This window comes from Triticum urartu, chromosome 5A, assembly GCF_056163025.1.
Source record: "Triticum urartu cultivar PI428250 chromosome 5A, HENAU_Tu73, whole genome shotgun sequence".
Classification (NCBI taxonomy): Eukaryota; Viridiplantae; Streptophyta; class Magnoliopsida; order Poales; family Poaceae; genus Triticum; species Triticum urartu.
Genome location: NC_141877.1, coordinates 21979170 through 21991126, shown reverse-complemented (window position 1 = coordinate 21991126; position 11957 = coordinate 21979170).

The window sequence follows — 11957 nt, the reverse complement described above, 5'->3', positions numbered from 1 at the left end:
CATCGTATCTATCCCTGATATTTTATAGTTCATCACGAAGCTCTAGTAGCTTGGTGGCAGTGACTTTGGAGAACCATCACTATCTCATCTGGAAGATTAACTCCCACTCGATTCAAGCGATTGTAGTACTCATACAATCTGAGAACATGCTCAACAATTGAGCTTTTCTCCTTAGTTTGCAGGCTTAGGAAACTTGTCAGAGGTCTCATACCTCTTGACGTGGGCACCAGCCTGAAATCCCAATTTCAGTCCTTGGAACATCTCATATGTTCTGCGATGTTTCAAAAAACGTCTTTGGTGCCTCAATTCTAAACCATTTAGCATTACGCACTGAACTATCATGTAGTCATCAAAACGTGTATGTCAGATGTTCGCAACATCCACAACCGACGCTCGAGGTTCAGCTCACTGAGCGGTGCATTAAGGACATAATCCTTCTGCGCAGCAATGAGGACAATCCTCAGTTTATGGACCCAGTCCGCATAATTGCTACTATCAACTTTCAACTAAATTTTCTCTAGGAACATATCTAAAACAGTAGAACTAAAGTGTAAGCTACGACATAATTTGCAAAGTCCTTTTGACTATGTTCATGATAATTAAGTTCACCTGATTATTTAATGAACTCCCACTCAGATAGACATCCCTCTAGTCATCTAAGTGATACATGATCCGAGTCAACTAGGCCGTGTCCGATCATCACGTGAGACGGACTAGTCATCATCGGTGAGCATCTTCATGTTGATCGTATCTTCTATACGACTCATGTTCGACCTTTCGGTCTTCCATGTTCCGAGGCCATGTCTGTACATGCTAGGCTCATCAAGTCAACCTAAGTGTATTGCGTGTGTAAATCTGCCTTACACCTGTTGTATTCGAACGTTAGAATCTATCACACCCGATCATCACGTTGTGCTTCGAAACAACGAACCTTCGCAACGGTGCAAAGTTAGGGGAAACACTTTCTTGAAATTATTGCGAGGGATCATATTATTTAAGCTACCGTCGTTCTAAGCAAATAAGATGTAAAACATGATAAACATCATGTGCAATCAAATACTGACATGATATGGCCAATATCATTTTGCTCCTTTTGATCTCCATCTTCGGGGCGCCATGATCATCATCGTCACCAGCATGACACCACGATCTCCATCATCGTGTCTTCATGAAGTTGTCTCGTCATCTATTACTTCTACTACTATGGTGTGATGCCCGGATAATTAGACTACAGTAATTCCCTGCTAATGATGCCACGTCACCTTTGCCACTGTAGTTAATCTCGGGTTAGTTAAAAAAAACCCGATTCAAATTCAAAATTTAGTTAAAGGCAAACAACAAAAGTTTTCAAACTTAAAAACTAAAATGTTCAATAAATAGTAGATAAATCAGAGGCTAGGATAAAATTGTAAACAACATTATTGAAATATGATAAGTCATTTAAACAATCTCAAACAGTGGCTGAATACATTATTTAATAACCTTTTAATTAATCTAAATCTAATATGAAATAGTATTTCACCCAAACTAGTTTTTGGTGCTAGGATCTAATGCACTGCAATTTATGAGCTAGCTCCCATATTTTATAAAAATCAATTAGGTGCTAAACATTTTTGAAAAACAGAAAGAGGAAAACAAAGAAAAAAAAGACAAAACAAGACAAATGGGGGGAAGGGGGCAGACCCCTCCTGGGCTGCTTGGCCCACTTTCCCCATCGACTCATGTCGGCCCGCCCTCACTCTCCCTTATCCTCCCCGTCCCGAAACACTAACCACCCGATTCCCACTTCCCCCACTTCCCCCTCACTCCCCCGATCTAGATCGAGATCGGGGTGACCACGCACCCGACCCCGTCGACGCCTCCGCCCCGACGCTCGACGCCGTCACCGGACCCCGCCGCCGCCTGGAGCCTCCCTCGCCGGCCTGCCTCCCCTGCGACACGCCGTCCCCGTCCTCCTCCTCACACACCGCTGCCCCGCCCCTACAAACCCCGGTGAGTCCCTCGGCCTCCTCTTACCCTTGCCCCGTTCGACCCAGTGAGCTCCCTAACTACGCGCTAGCACGAGCCGCTCCGCCTCTGATCTCCCCCCTCATGGCCTCGCCATGCACGCGACGCGTCGCACGCCCTTCGCCGCGCGCTGCCCCCTGCTTGCGCCTCCGACGTGCTCGCGCCCGCGCCACGCCTTTCGCCCGTCGGCGTCGTCGCCCTTCTCTTGCAGCCCCTTGCGGACGCCCTCCACCCCAGGCCCGCCTCCCTCTACCGCTGCTGCTTGCCGCCGTGCACGCCTGCTGCTAGCCCCGCCGCGCCCGCCTGCGGCTGCCTTGCTGCCGCTGCTGTAGGCTGCAGCTACAGCCGCGCCCTTCCTCTGCAGCCAGCGCCGCTCTGCCTCCCCGCTGCCCTCTGCTGTTACCTCCCTGGCCGCCCCATTGGCCAGCTCCCTCCCCACGCAGATGCTCGCCTCGCCGCCCACGTTTGCCACGCCGGCGCGCCGCTCCTACCCTGAACCCGCCACCAAGCCACCCTGCCGCACTCTGGCTCCACCCCCGCATGCGCCGCTTGCCGGTTGCACCTGGCCGCATCGGGGCCGCGTCGTGGCCACCCCCTTCCTTCCCCGGCGGTTGCGACTGCTCATTGCGGTGGCTACTGGCGCCCCGCCAGTCCCACTGTCGGTGTCAAAACTGGCGGATCTCGGGTAGGGGGTCCCGAACTGTGCGTCAAAGCCGGATGGTAACAGGAGACAAGGGACACGATGTTTTTACCCAGGTTCGGGCCCTCTCGATGGAGGTAATACCCTACTCCTGCTTGATTAATATTGATGATATGGGTAGTACAAGAGTAGATCTACCACGAGATCAAGGAGGCTAAACCCTAGAAGCTAGCCTATGGTATGATTGTTGTGTGTGGAGTTGATTGTCCTACGAACTACAACCCTCCGGTTTATATAGACACCGGATAGGGTTAGGGTTACACAGAGTCGGTTACAATGGTAGGAGATCTTGTATATCCGCATCGCCAAGCTTGCCTTCCACGCCAAGGAAAGTCCCATCCGGACACGGGACGAAGTCTTCAATCTTGTATCTATTCATAGTCCAGGAGTCCGGCGAAGGTATAGTCTGGCTACCCGAACACCCCCTAATCTAGGACTCCCTTAGTAGCCCCTGAACTAGGCTTCAATGACGACGAGTCCGGAGCGTAGATTGTCTTCGGCATTGCAAGGCGGGTTCCTCCTCCAAGTCCATCATAGAAGATTGTAAACACCAAGAATAGTGTCCGGCTCTGCAAAATAAGTTTCCACATATTGCAATAGAGAGAATAATATTAACACAAATCAAATCTGCTGACGTATTCCGTAGTGCATCATCACACTACGGCCAAGTTCTTTACTCGAATTGTTTTTTCTTTTCCACCTCAGCACGTTTTGCGAGGTGGCTTCCTTGGCACGTCCTGTCAAAGCAGAGATCGTGTGCCCTTTTTACGGGATTCTCATCAATACGGACATGGGTAACCCAACCGCGCCATTTACCACGGCGCTTGGGAGACAAGCGAGTTTTATTAGGCAGGTGGGGACGCATAACCGCATCCGCCCATATAAGGGGATTAGGATCCACCTTTTTTACCTATGCCTTCTTCCTCCTTTGCCTATCCATCTCCTGCGCGCTCGAGCTCCAGCGCCCAAGCCCGCACTTCCCACCTCAACCTTCTCCAGCCATGTCCGGAGCGGGAGGCAAGTGGATGGTCTCCTCCGTCACGGAGGTCCAAGTAAAAAAGCTGAGGAAGGCCGGATGCCTGTCCAAGGACATCCCACACCAGCTTCCCGAGAAGGGGCAGCTTCTCCCTACCCCAAGGCCCCATGAGAGGGTAGTGTTCCTTCACCACTTCCTCCACGGACTGGGTTTTCCACTCCACCCATTCGTTCGGGGACTCATGTTCTACTACGACCTGGATTTCCACGATCTGGCCCCGAACTTCATCCTCAACATCTCGGCGCTTATCATCGTGTGTGAGGCTTTCCTCCGCGTCCGCCCCCATTTCGGCCTATGGCTCAAGACTTTCAACGTCAAGCCCAAGGTGGTGCGTGGCAGCCAGGCGGACTGCGGAGGTGCCATGGCGGGCAAGATGGCCAACGTCCTATGGTTCGAGGGCTCCTTCGTGGAGACCCTAAAGGGGTGGCATGCCGGGTGGTTTTACATCACCGAGCCACGCGATCCGAAATGGGTCGCAGCCCCCGAGTTTCGATCCGGGCCCCCCATGCGGCTTATGTCATGGAAAGAGACGGGCCTGTCGTGGGGTAACGAGGAAGAGGAGACCGGACTGAAAACATGCATCCAGTACCTGGTAAACAAGCCAATCAGGCTTGTCAATGTAGTCCAGGTCATGCTCGTTCGTCTGATCCTCCCGTGCCAACAACGGGACTTCAATTTGTGGGAGTTCGACCCGGCGCAGCACTGAACCCTCAACAGGCTCTTCGACACGACGTATGAAGACGTCTGGAAGGTGCTAATCAAAGGCGCCGAGGCTCCAACATCAACTTCCGAGGACCGCAGATATAGCACGCAGCGTCACGCTAGCGAGGTAAGCTATCTTTACCTTTTGACAGGATATTAAGCTCTTTTTCTTTTTTCATAGTTTGACTCTATGCGGGATCTAAACTCCCTTACCTTTGACAGGCTTGGCAGGCGATATCCGGACCAATTAATTGTCCGGCTCCCTTGCCCGAAGACCCAGCCCCTGCTCTCCTAGTGAAGCTGCTGGTTCCGGCACCTTATATGGTGCCGGAGAAGAAGGCAAAGAAGAAGAAGACCAAGGGGACTCGAAAGAGTGCCCGTAACGTGGTGGTGTCGGACTCGTCATCTGATGAGTCCGAGACGCCCTCTTCCCATGAAAACGAGGAGGAGGAAGAAGAAAACTCTCCCCCCCCCCAGCGGAGGGAGGAGAGAAGAGGAAGGCCGCCCCAACGGGGGAGGCCGAGGGGTCTAGGAAAAGGAAGACCCCTCCGCCGGACTACTCCCCCAACGCCGAAGAGGGCGAAGAGGAGTGGCCGAACAGGGCCAAGCGTCCGGCGAAATCGTAAGTTCGGATATCAGAGTAACTCATGATGTTCCTTCATTGCACAGCTTTCCGTAATGTCGAATGTAATTATGCAGCCCACCCCGGGCCGAATTCAATGAATCGTCGGGCGGCTCCCTGGACTCATCGGACGTGAACTCAGTTCCGCCCGCTGTCTCCCCCCGCACTACGGACGACGCTGAAGTGGCGTCACGATAGACTCTGGGGCAGGAGGAGGTGGTCCTGGAGGAGCCTCAGGGCAACCTCCCGGACCCCAGGAGCGAAGGGGACAAGGCCCCCCAGGGCTCCAAGCTTGGCTTTGAGCCGGACACCGTGCCGGAATCTTCAACGGTTCCGGACCGCGGTAGGCGAACTCCTTCCAAAAGGAGCAAGCCTTCTAAGCCAGCGGCCTCCGTCCAACCAGAGGCGCTGGACAATCTGCTGGAGGTGCTTGACGGCGCCTCCATCGGTGAGGGGCACCATACTATCATGAGTACGGTTATCCAGAGGGTTCAGTCCACCAAGAGCGGACTGACTGAAGCTTGCGCTAGCCTTCTAACAGGCTTTGAGGTAAGTAAAAATATGTCAAAATATTACCACATAGACAGTAGCCCCTGATGCTCTGTTTGGTGTTCGGAAAGAAAAGCCGAATAGATGATCTATTAAATTTCGCAGGAGTCTAACAAAAAAAGAGTCAATATACGTATGCAGGCTTCGCTGCTATCCACCGCCGCACTGACTGCGAAGGTGGGTGTCCTGAAACAGGACCTCGGGCAGACCGAGCAAGAGCTCGGCCTTGCCAAGCGGCAGCTCGAGGAGAAAGAAGGTAAGAAATGCCTTACAGAAAAAGTGCCTATAAAAAGGCGTGATTGCAAAGAATAACAGGATTGTAGTTCTTATTGTAGGGGCCACGACTGAGGTAGCGACCCTCAAGCAGGCGCTGTCTGAGGCCAAAAAGAAAACGCCCGCGAAGCGCACCGAGCGAGAGAGACTTGGGGCTCAGGTCGGTGAGGTGCAGCAAGAGCTTCAGGCTCTCATGAAAAAACATGAGAGTTTGGAGCTTGAGTCAAAGGCGCAAGCATCCGAGCTCGCGTCGGCCCTTGAGACTACCAAGTCTGCCAAGGCCGAAGCCCAAAAGGCCCTCCAAGAGTTGGAGGAGATGAGGAAGATAGCAACCGGTAAGGCATTCTTTATGCAAAGCAGAAATATAAAAGTAAACTACTTGTTACTTACCCGAATCCGGAGCTCTCCAGGGGCATTCGCAGATCTTCCCCGCAGCGTATGCGACGCCGCCGCATTCTACTGAGCCGAAGAGGGCAGCTCGACGGAGAAGGTGTTCTGGTCTCAGTATTCTGAGGCCGGACACCCTGTGCCCTTGAGCGACCAGCTGAAACAGCTGGTCGAGCTCCACAAGGCGGCCGAACAGGCCATGAAGGGCTTCATAGTTCGGCTGTGGCCCGGAGAGGCCCTGCCTGTGAGCTATTTCGGGCTGGTGCGGCGGCTGGTGGAGGCCTATCCAAGGCTCGAGGTCATCAAGCGCTCCATCTGCATTGAAGGTGCCCGGAGGGCCCTTGCACGTGCAAAGGTGCACTGGGGTAAGCTGGACGGTGAGAAGCTTGTGAAGGACGGGCCGCCGCCGGGGAAGGAGCATCGCAAGCCCGAGAATTACTACAAGGATGTTCTTGCAGGTGCCCGCCTTGTGGCGGATGTATGTACCAAGGATGTGATTTTTGAATGAACTCGCTTGTGTTTATCCTGTGCGCTGAAAACTTGTTCATATGCGCTAAGCAATGCTTATTGAATTTAAAATATTATTTTTTGTGCGGCCGTTTATCAAAAATTTACAGATGGCCAGTCGTCGGCTTCTGCCCCCGTGCCACTAGTGCTGGGGTGTTCCGGATAAACCTGAGTGCTCTTTTTCCCATGGTTGGGTCCTTCGAGGGAGGCGCTCAGCACACGAACCCGGCAATCGGACTATAATGCTTGAACACTCTCACTTAGCCATAGAACTTTATAATTTTAAATTTCGGCGAAGCCCCTTGTTCGGAAGACTGAGTTCGGGGCGCTATCCACACCTTGGCTGGACAAAGCCAGCTCCTCGCTCGAAGCGGCATAAGTCTTTAGGGACTCGAAAAACCTCTCGAACAGCGATCGGTCTCTCGCCTCATCATGACAATCAGTTTTAGCTTTCTCCACTGAGGTGCTTAACCTAGCTGAACTGGGGCACAATCGCAGTGGTTCTCCTAGTGCTACCTTAGACGATATAGCGGAACGTAAGGCACCAAACACATAGGAGCCGGGCAAACCCAACTATTGACCCAAATCATGATTCGGAGCCGATGCATATAGTGCTATAAGTTCGGGGTGCCGCCCTTGTGAAGGCGTACGGACTTCGCACACCATAATGAGGGGTACTGAAGCCCCTGGCGTGTTTGCCATACCATGGTGTACGGGTGCAATCATGTCATTTAATAAACATATATATGAAAATAGGATAATGCAAAAAATAGACGAAAAGCTATGCATTATTTATAGAGGGGCTGTTTATCAAAGCCGAACGATACAAGTAGTGCGATAAGCAAAAAGATATTGGACTATTTAACATGTCCTGACCAGGGGCAGGCCGCGGAATTGTATTCAAAACAGGTATACTGCTCGTAACAGAGACCACCTGGGAGTTCCATAATGCGGCATGGCTTGTCTGCTTCCCTGGATCTTGCAACGTTTGTGCGGCAGTCGAATTGCCGAACAAGTCGTCCGAAGTGTGGAGTCCTGAAAGTAAGAAAAAAAATCCTGCAGCCCCTAGTACGTGTTAAGCTGTATTTTGGTTGTGCCGTTATTATGCCCCTTCCCCTGTGCCCATGGTATTTCAAGGGCGTAGTTATGTACGCGAGGCACTGGTTTCGCTATGTCGCGAGGGATGGGGTTGGGGCCGCATTGCTACGCCTGCTCAGAACGTGCCAGGCGGTCTTGTTGTTGGTTACTCCGGGCGCGCTTGGCAGTGTCTGGCTTTTTAGTGGCCGGACTGGAGAATTGCCTAAGAAGGCTGCTTTGTACTTCCGCTGCGAGAGCCGCCGTGTGCTCCTCCGTACAGAGGGAGCGTTCGGTGTTTCCGTTGACCGTGATTACTCCTCGAGGGCCTGGCATCTTGAGCTTGAGGTATGCGTAGTGCGGCACCGCATTGAACTTTGCGAATGCGGTTCGTCCGAGCAGGGCGTGATAGCCACTGTGAAATGGGACTATATCGAAGATTAACTCTTCGCTTCGGAAATTGTCCGCGGATCCGAAGACCACGTCAAGTGTTACTGAGCCTGTACAGTTGGCTTCTACACCTGGTATAACGCCTTTAAAGGTCGTTTTTGTGGGCTTAATCCATGAGGGATCTATGCCCATTTTCCGCACTGTATCCTGGTAAAGCAGGTTCAGGCTACTGCCACCGTCCATGAGGACTCTTGTGAGATGAAATCCGTCGATGATTGGGTCGAGAACCAATGCGGCAACGCCACCATGACGGATGCTAGTTGGGTCGTCCCTTCGATCAAAAGTGATCGGGCAGGAGGACCATGGGTTGAACTTTGGGGCGACTGGCTCCATCGCATATACGTCCCGTAGAGCACGCTTCCGCTCCCTCTTGGGAATGTGGGTTGCGTATATCATGTTCACCGTCTGCACTTGTGGGGGAAAGCCCTTCTGTCCATTGTTGTTCGGCGGCCTGGGCTCCTCCTCGTCATCGCTATGCAGCCCCTTGTCTTTGTTTTCGGCTCTTAACTTGCCTGCCTGCTTGAACACCCAATAGTCCCCGCTAGTGTGATTGGCTGGCCATTCGGGGGTGCCATGGATCTGGCACAAGCGGTCGAGTATTCGGTCCAAGCTGGACGGGCCCTGAGTATTCTTTTTGAATGGCTTTTTCCGCTGACCGGATTTATAGCCTCTGAATCCAGCATTAACTACCGTATCTTCATTGTTGTCGCTGCTAACGCGGCGTTTTTGCTTATTTCAACGTGTCCTGCCACTTTTGTCCTTGGTATCCGCATTACCAGGGTTCTTTGCCAAGTTGTTACTACGAGCTAGCCAGCTATCTTCTCCCACGCAAAAGCGGGTCATGAGTGTCATGAGGGCTGCCATAGATTTCGGCTTTTCCTGTCCCAGGTGCCGGGCAAGCCACTCATCGCGGATGTTATGCTTAAAGGCTGTTAGGGCCTCTGCGTCCGGACAGTCGACTATCTGGTTTTTCTTTGTTAGGAACCGTGTCCAGAATTGCCTGGCCGATTCCTCTGGCTGCTGAATTACATGGCTTAAGTCGTGGGCACCCGGTGGTCGCACGTAGGTGCCCTGGAAGTTGTCGAGAAATGCGGCTTCCAGGTCCTCCCAAGAACCGATTGAGTCTGCTCGCAAGCTGTTAAGCCAAGGCCGGGCCGGTCCTTTAAGTTTGAGCGGGAGGTATTTGTTGGCGTGTAGATCATCGCCGCGTGCCATGTGGATGTGAAGGATATAATCCTCAATCCATACCGCCGGATCTGTTGTGCCATCGTATGATTCGATGTTTATGGGATTGAAACCTTCTGGGATTTTATGATCCATTACTTCATCTGTGAAGCATAGTGGGTGTGCGGCGCCCCTGTACTGGGCTATATCACAACGCAGCTCGGAAGAGCTATATCTGTTGTGTTCGCCCCGGCCGGATTTGTTGTATCCGGAGTGAAGATCATCATCACGTGCCGTAGGGTGCCTTCACGATCCGTAGATCGATCTTGTTTGCCTTGCCTTATCCTCCAGCACGTCTCGCAGGTCTGGCGCATTTTCCCGTGCCTTAGTTGAGCGGCGTCGGGGCATGGCTTGGGCGGAGGGCCGAGAGGCCTCTCTGTCGCGGCCGCGAGGTGGCCGGTCTGCCATGTCGTGCGCTGGTGATGTAGGTGCTTCCTGCTCTGATCGGGGTAGCGGCCTGCGCTTTGGGTAACTCTTGGAGGGGCGTTCGAGTTCATACTCTTCGGCTGCAAGGACTTCAGTCCATCTATCAGCTAGCAAATCTTGGTCAGCTCTAAGCTGTTGCTGCTTTTTCTTGAGGCTGTTTGCCGTGGCTAAAAGCCTGCGTTTGAAACGCTCTTGTTCGGCGGGGTCTGATGGTACGACGAGTTCGTCGTCATCGAGGCTTGCCTCGTCTTCGGAGGGAGGCATATAGTTATCATCCTCAACCTCTCGGTCTGCCGCTCTCTCATGAGGGCAGGCTTCTCCATCTTCCTGCGCCGAATCTTGCTGGGGTGGGTGTTCTTCGGTGCTATCCGCGGTAGTATTATCTCCCTGCCGGAATCACCGTTTTTTCTTAGGCGGGATTTAGAGCGGCGCCGCTGACGTCGGCGCTTCGGCTGTTTTTTGGAGGTGTCATCCCCCGCTGTTCCATCGCCATCTCCATCTTTTGGAGTATCCACCATATATATGTCATATGACGAGGTGGCCTTCCAGCGCCCTTCAGGTGCTAGTTCCTGTTCGTCTCCTACATCGTCTTCCATACCGTTGATGTCTTCAGAGCCGAAGTCAAGCATGTCGGATAAATCATCGACAGTGGCAACAAAGTGGGTGGTGGGTGGGCTTTGAATTTCTTCATCGTCCGTATCCCATTCTCGCTAACCGTAGTCCGGCCAGGGCTCTCCTGATAAAGAGAGAGACTTGAGAGAATTCAGGATGTCGCCAAAAGGCGAGTGCTGAAAGATGTCCGCGGAGGTGAACTCCATTATCGGCGCCCAATCGGATTCGATTGGCAAGGGCGCGGGGGGTTCGGAGTCCGGGGAGGAGTCCGGACCGTCGGAGTCACGGGTCATGCAGAGTGCGGGGCTGGCATTCCGCTCGATCGCCTTTGGGATCGCTGCCCCCGAGGTGACGTCCAACTGCTCATCCTCGATCGGCGCAATAGGCTCCGAGTTAAGAGTCGGAACCGGTGGGTGTGCGGCCTCCAGGACACTATTCGGAGGCAGAGCTAGATCATGCCCCTCGAGATAGTGCGGCGCACTTGGTTGTGGCTCGAATCCGTCGAAGATTAAATCTCCACGGATGTCTGCCCTGTAGTTTAGGCTTCCAAACCTGACTTGATGACCAGGGGCGTAGCTTTCGATCTGCTCCAGGTGGCCAAGCGAATTGGCCCGCAGAGCGAAGCCGCTGAAGATCTGCCCGGGGAGAAAAGTCTCACCCTGGACCTCATCATTGTTGATGATCAAAGGAGCCATCGGGCCTAAAGGCGACGACACAGAGGAACTCTCAATGAAAGCACCAATGCCGGTGTCAAAACCGGTGGATCTCGGGTAGGGGGTCCCGAACTATGCGTCAAGGCCGCATGGTAAGAGGAGACAAGGGACACGATGTTTTTACCCAGGTTCGGGCCCTCTCGATGGAGGTAATACCCTACTCCTGCTTGATTAATATTGATGATATGGGTAGTACAAGAGTAGATCTACCACGAGATCAAGGAGGCTAAACCCTAGAAGCTAGGCTATGGTATGATTGTTGTGCACTAGTAGAAAACAGGGCTATGGTCCAGGCCGGCTCAGCCCATTAGTCCCGGTTCAGTGTAGAACCGGGACGAATGTGGGCATTGGTCCCGGTTCATGAGCCCAGGGGGCCGGCCGGGCCACGTGGGCCATTGGTCCCGGTTCGTTTGGACCTTTTGGTCCCGGTTGGTTGGACGAACCGGGACCAATGGGCCTCGCTCCTGGCCCACCACCATTGGTCCTGGTTGGTGGCCTGAACCGGGACCAAAGGCTCCCCTTTAGTCCCGGTTCTTGCCACAAACCGGGACCAATGAGGTGCCTATATATACCCTCGCCCGCGAGCAGAGCACTCCAGTGCTCTGTTTTTCTCTGGCCAGCGAGGGGAGGGGTTTGTGGTGCTCTAGCTCACCTCCTATGCACATGAGGTGTTTG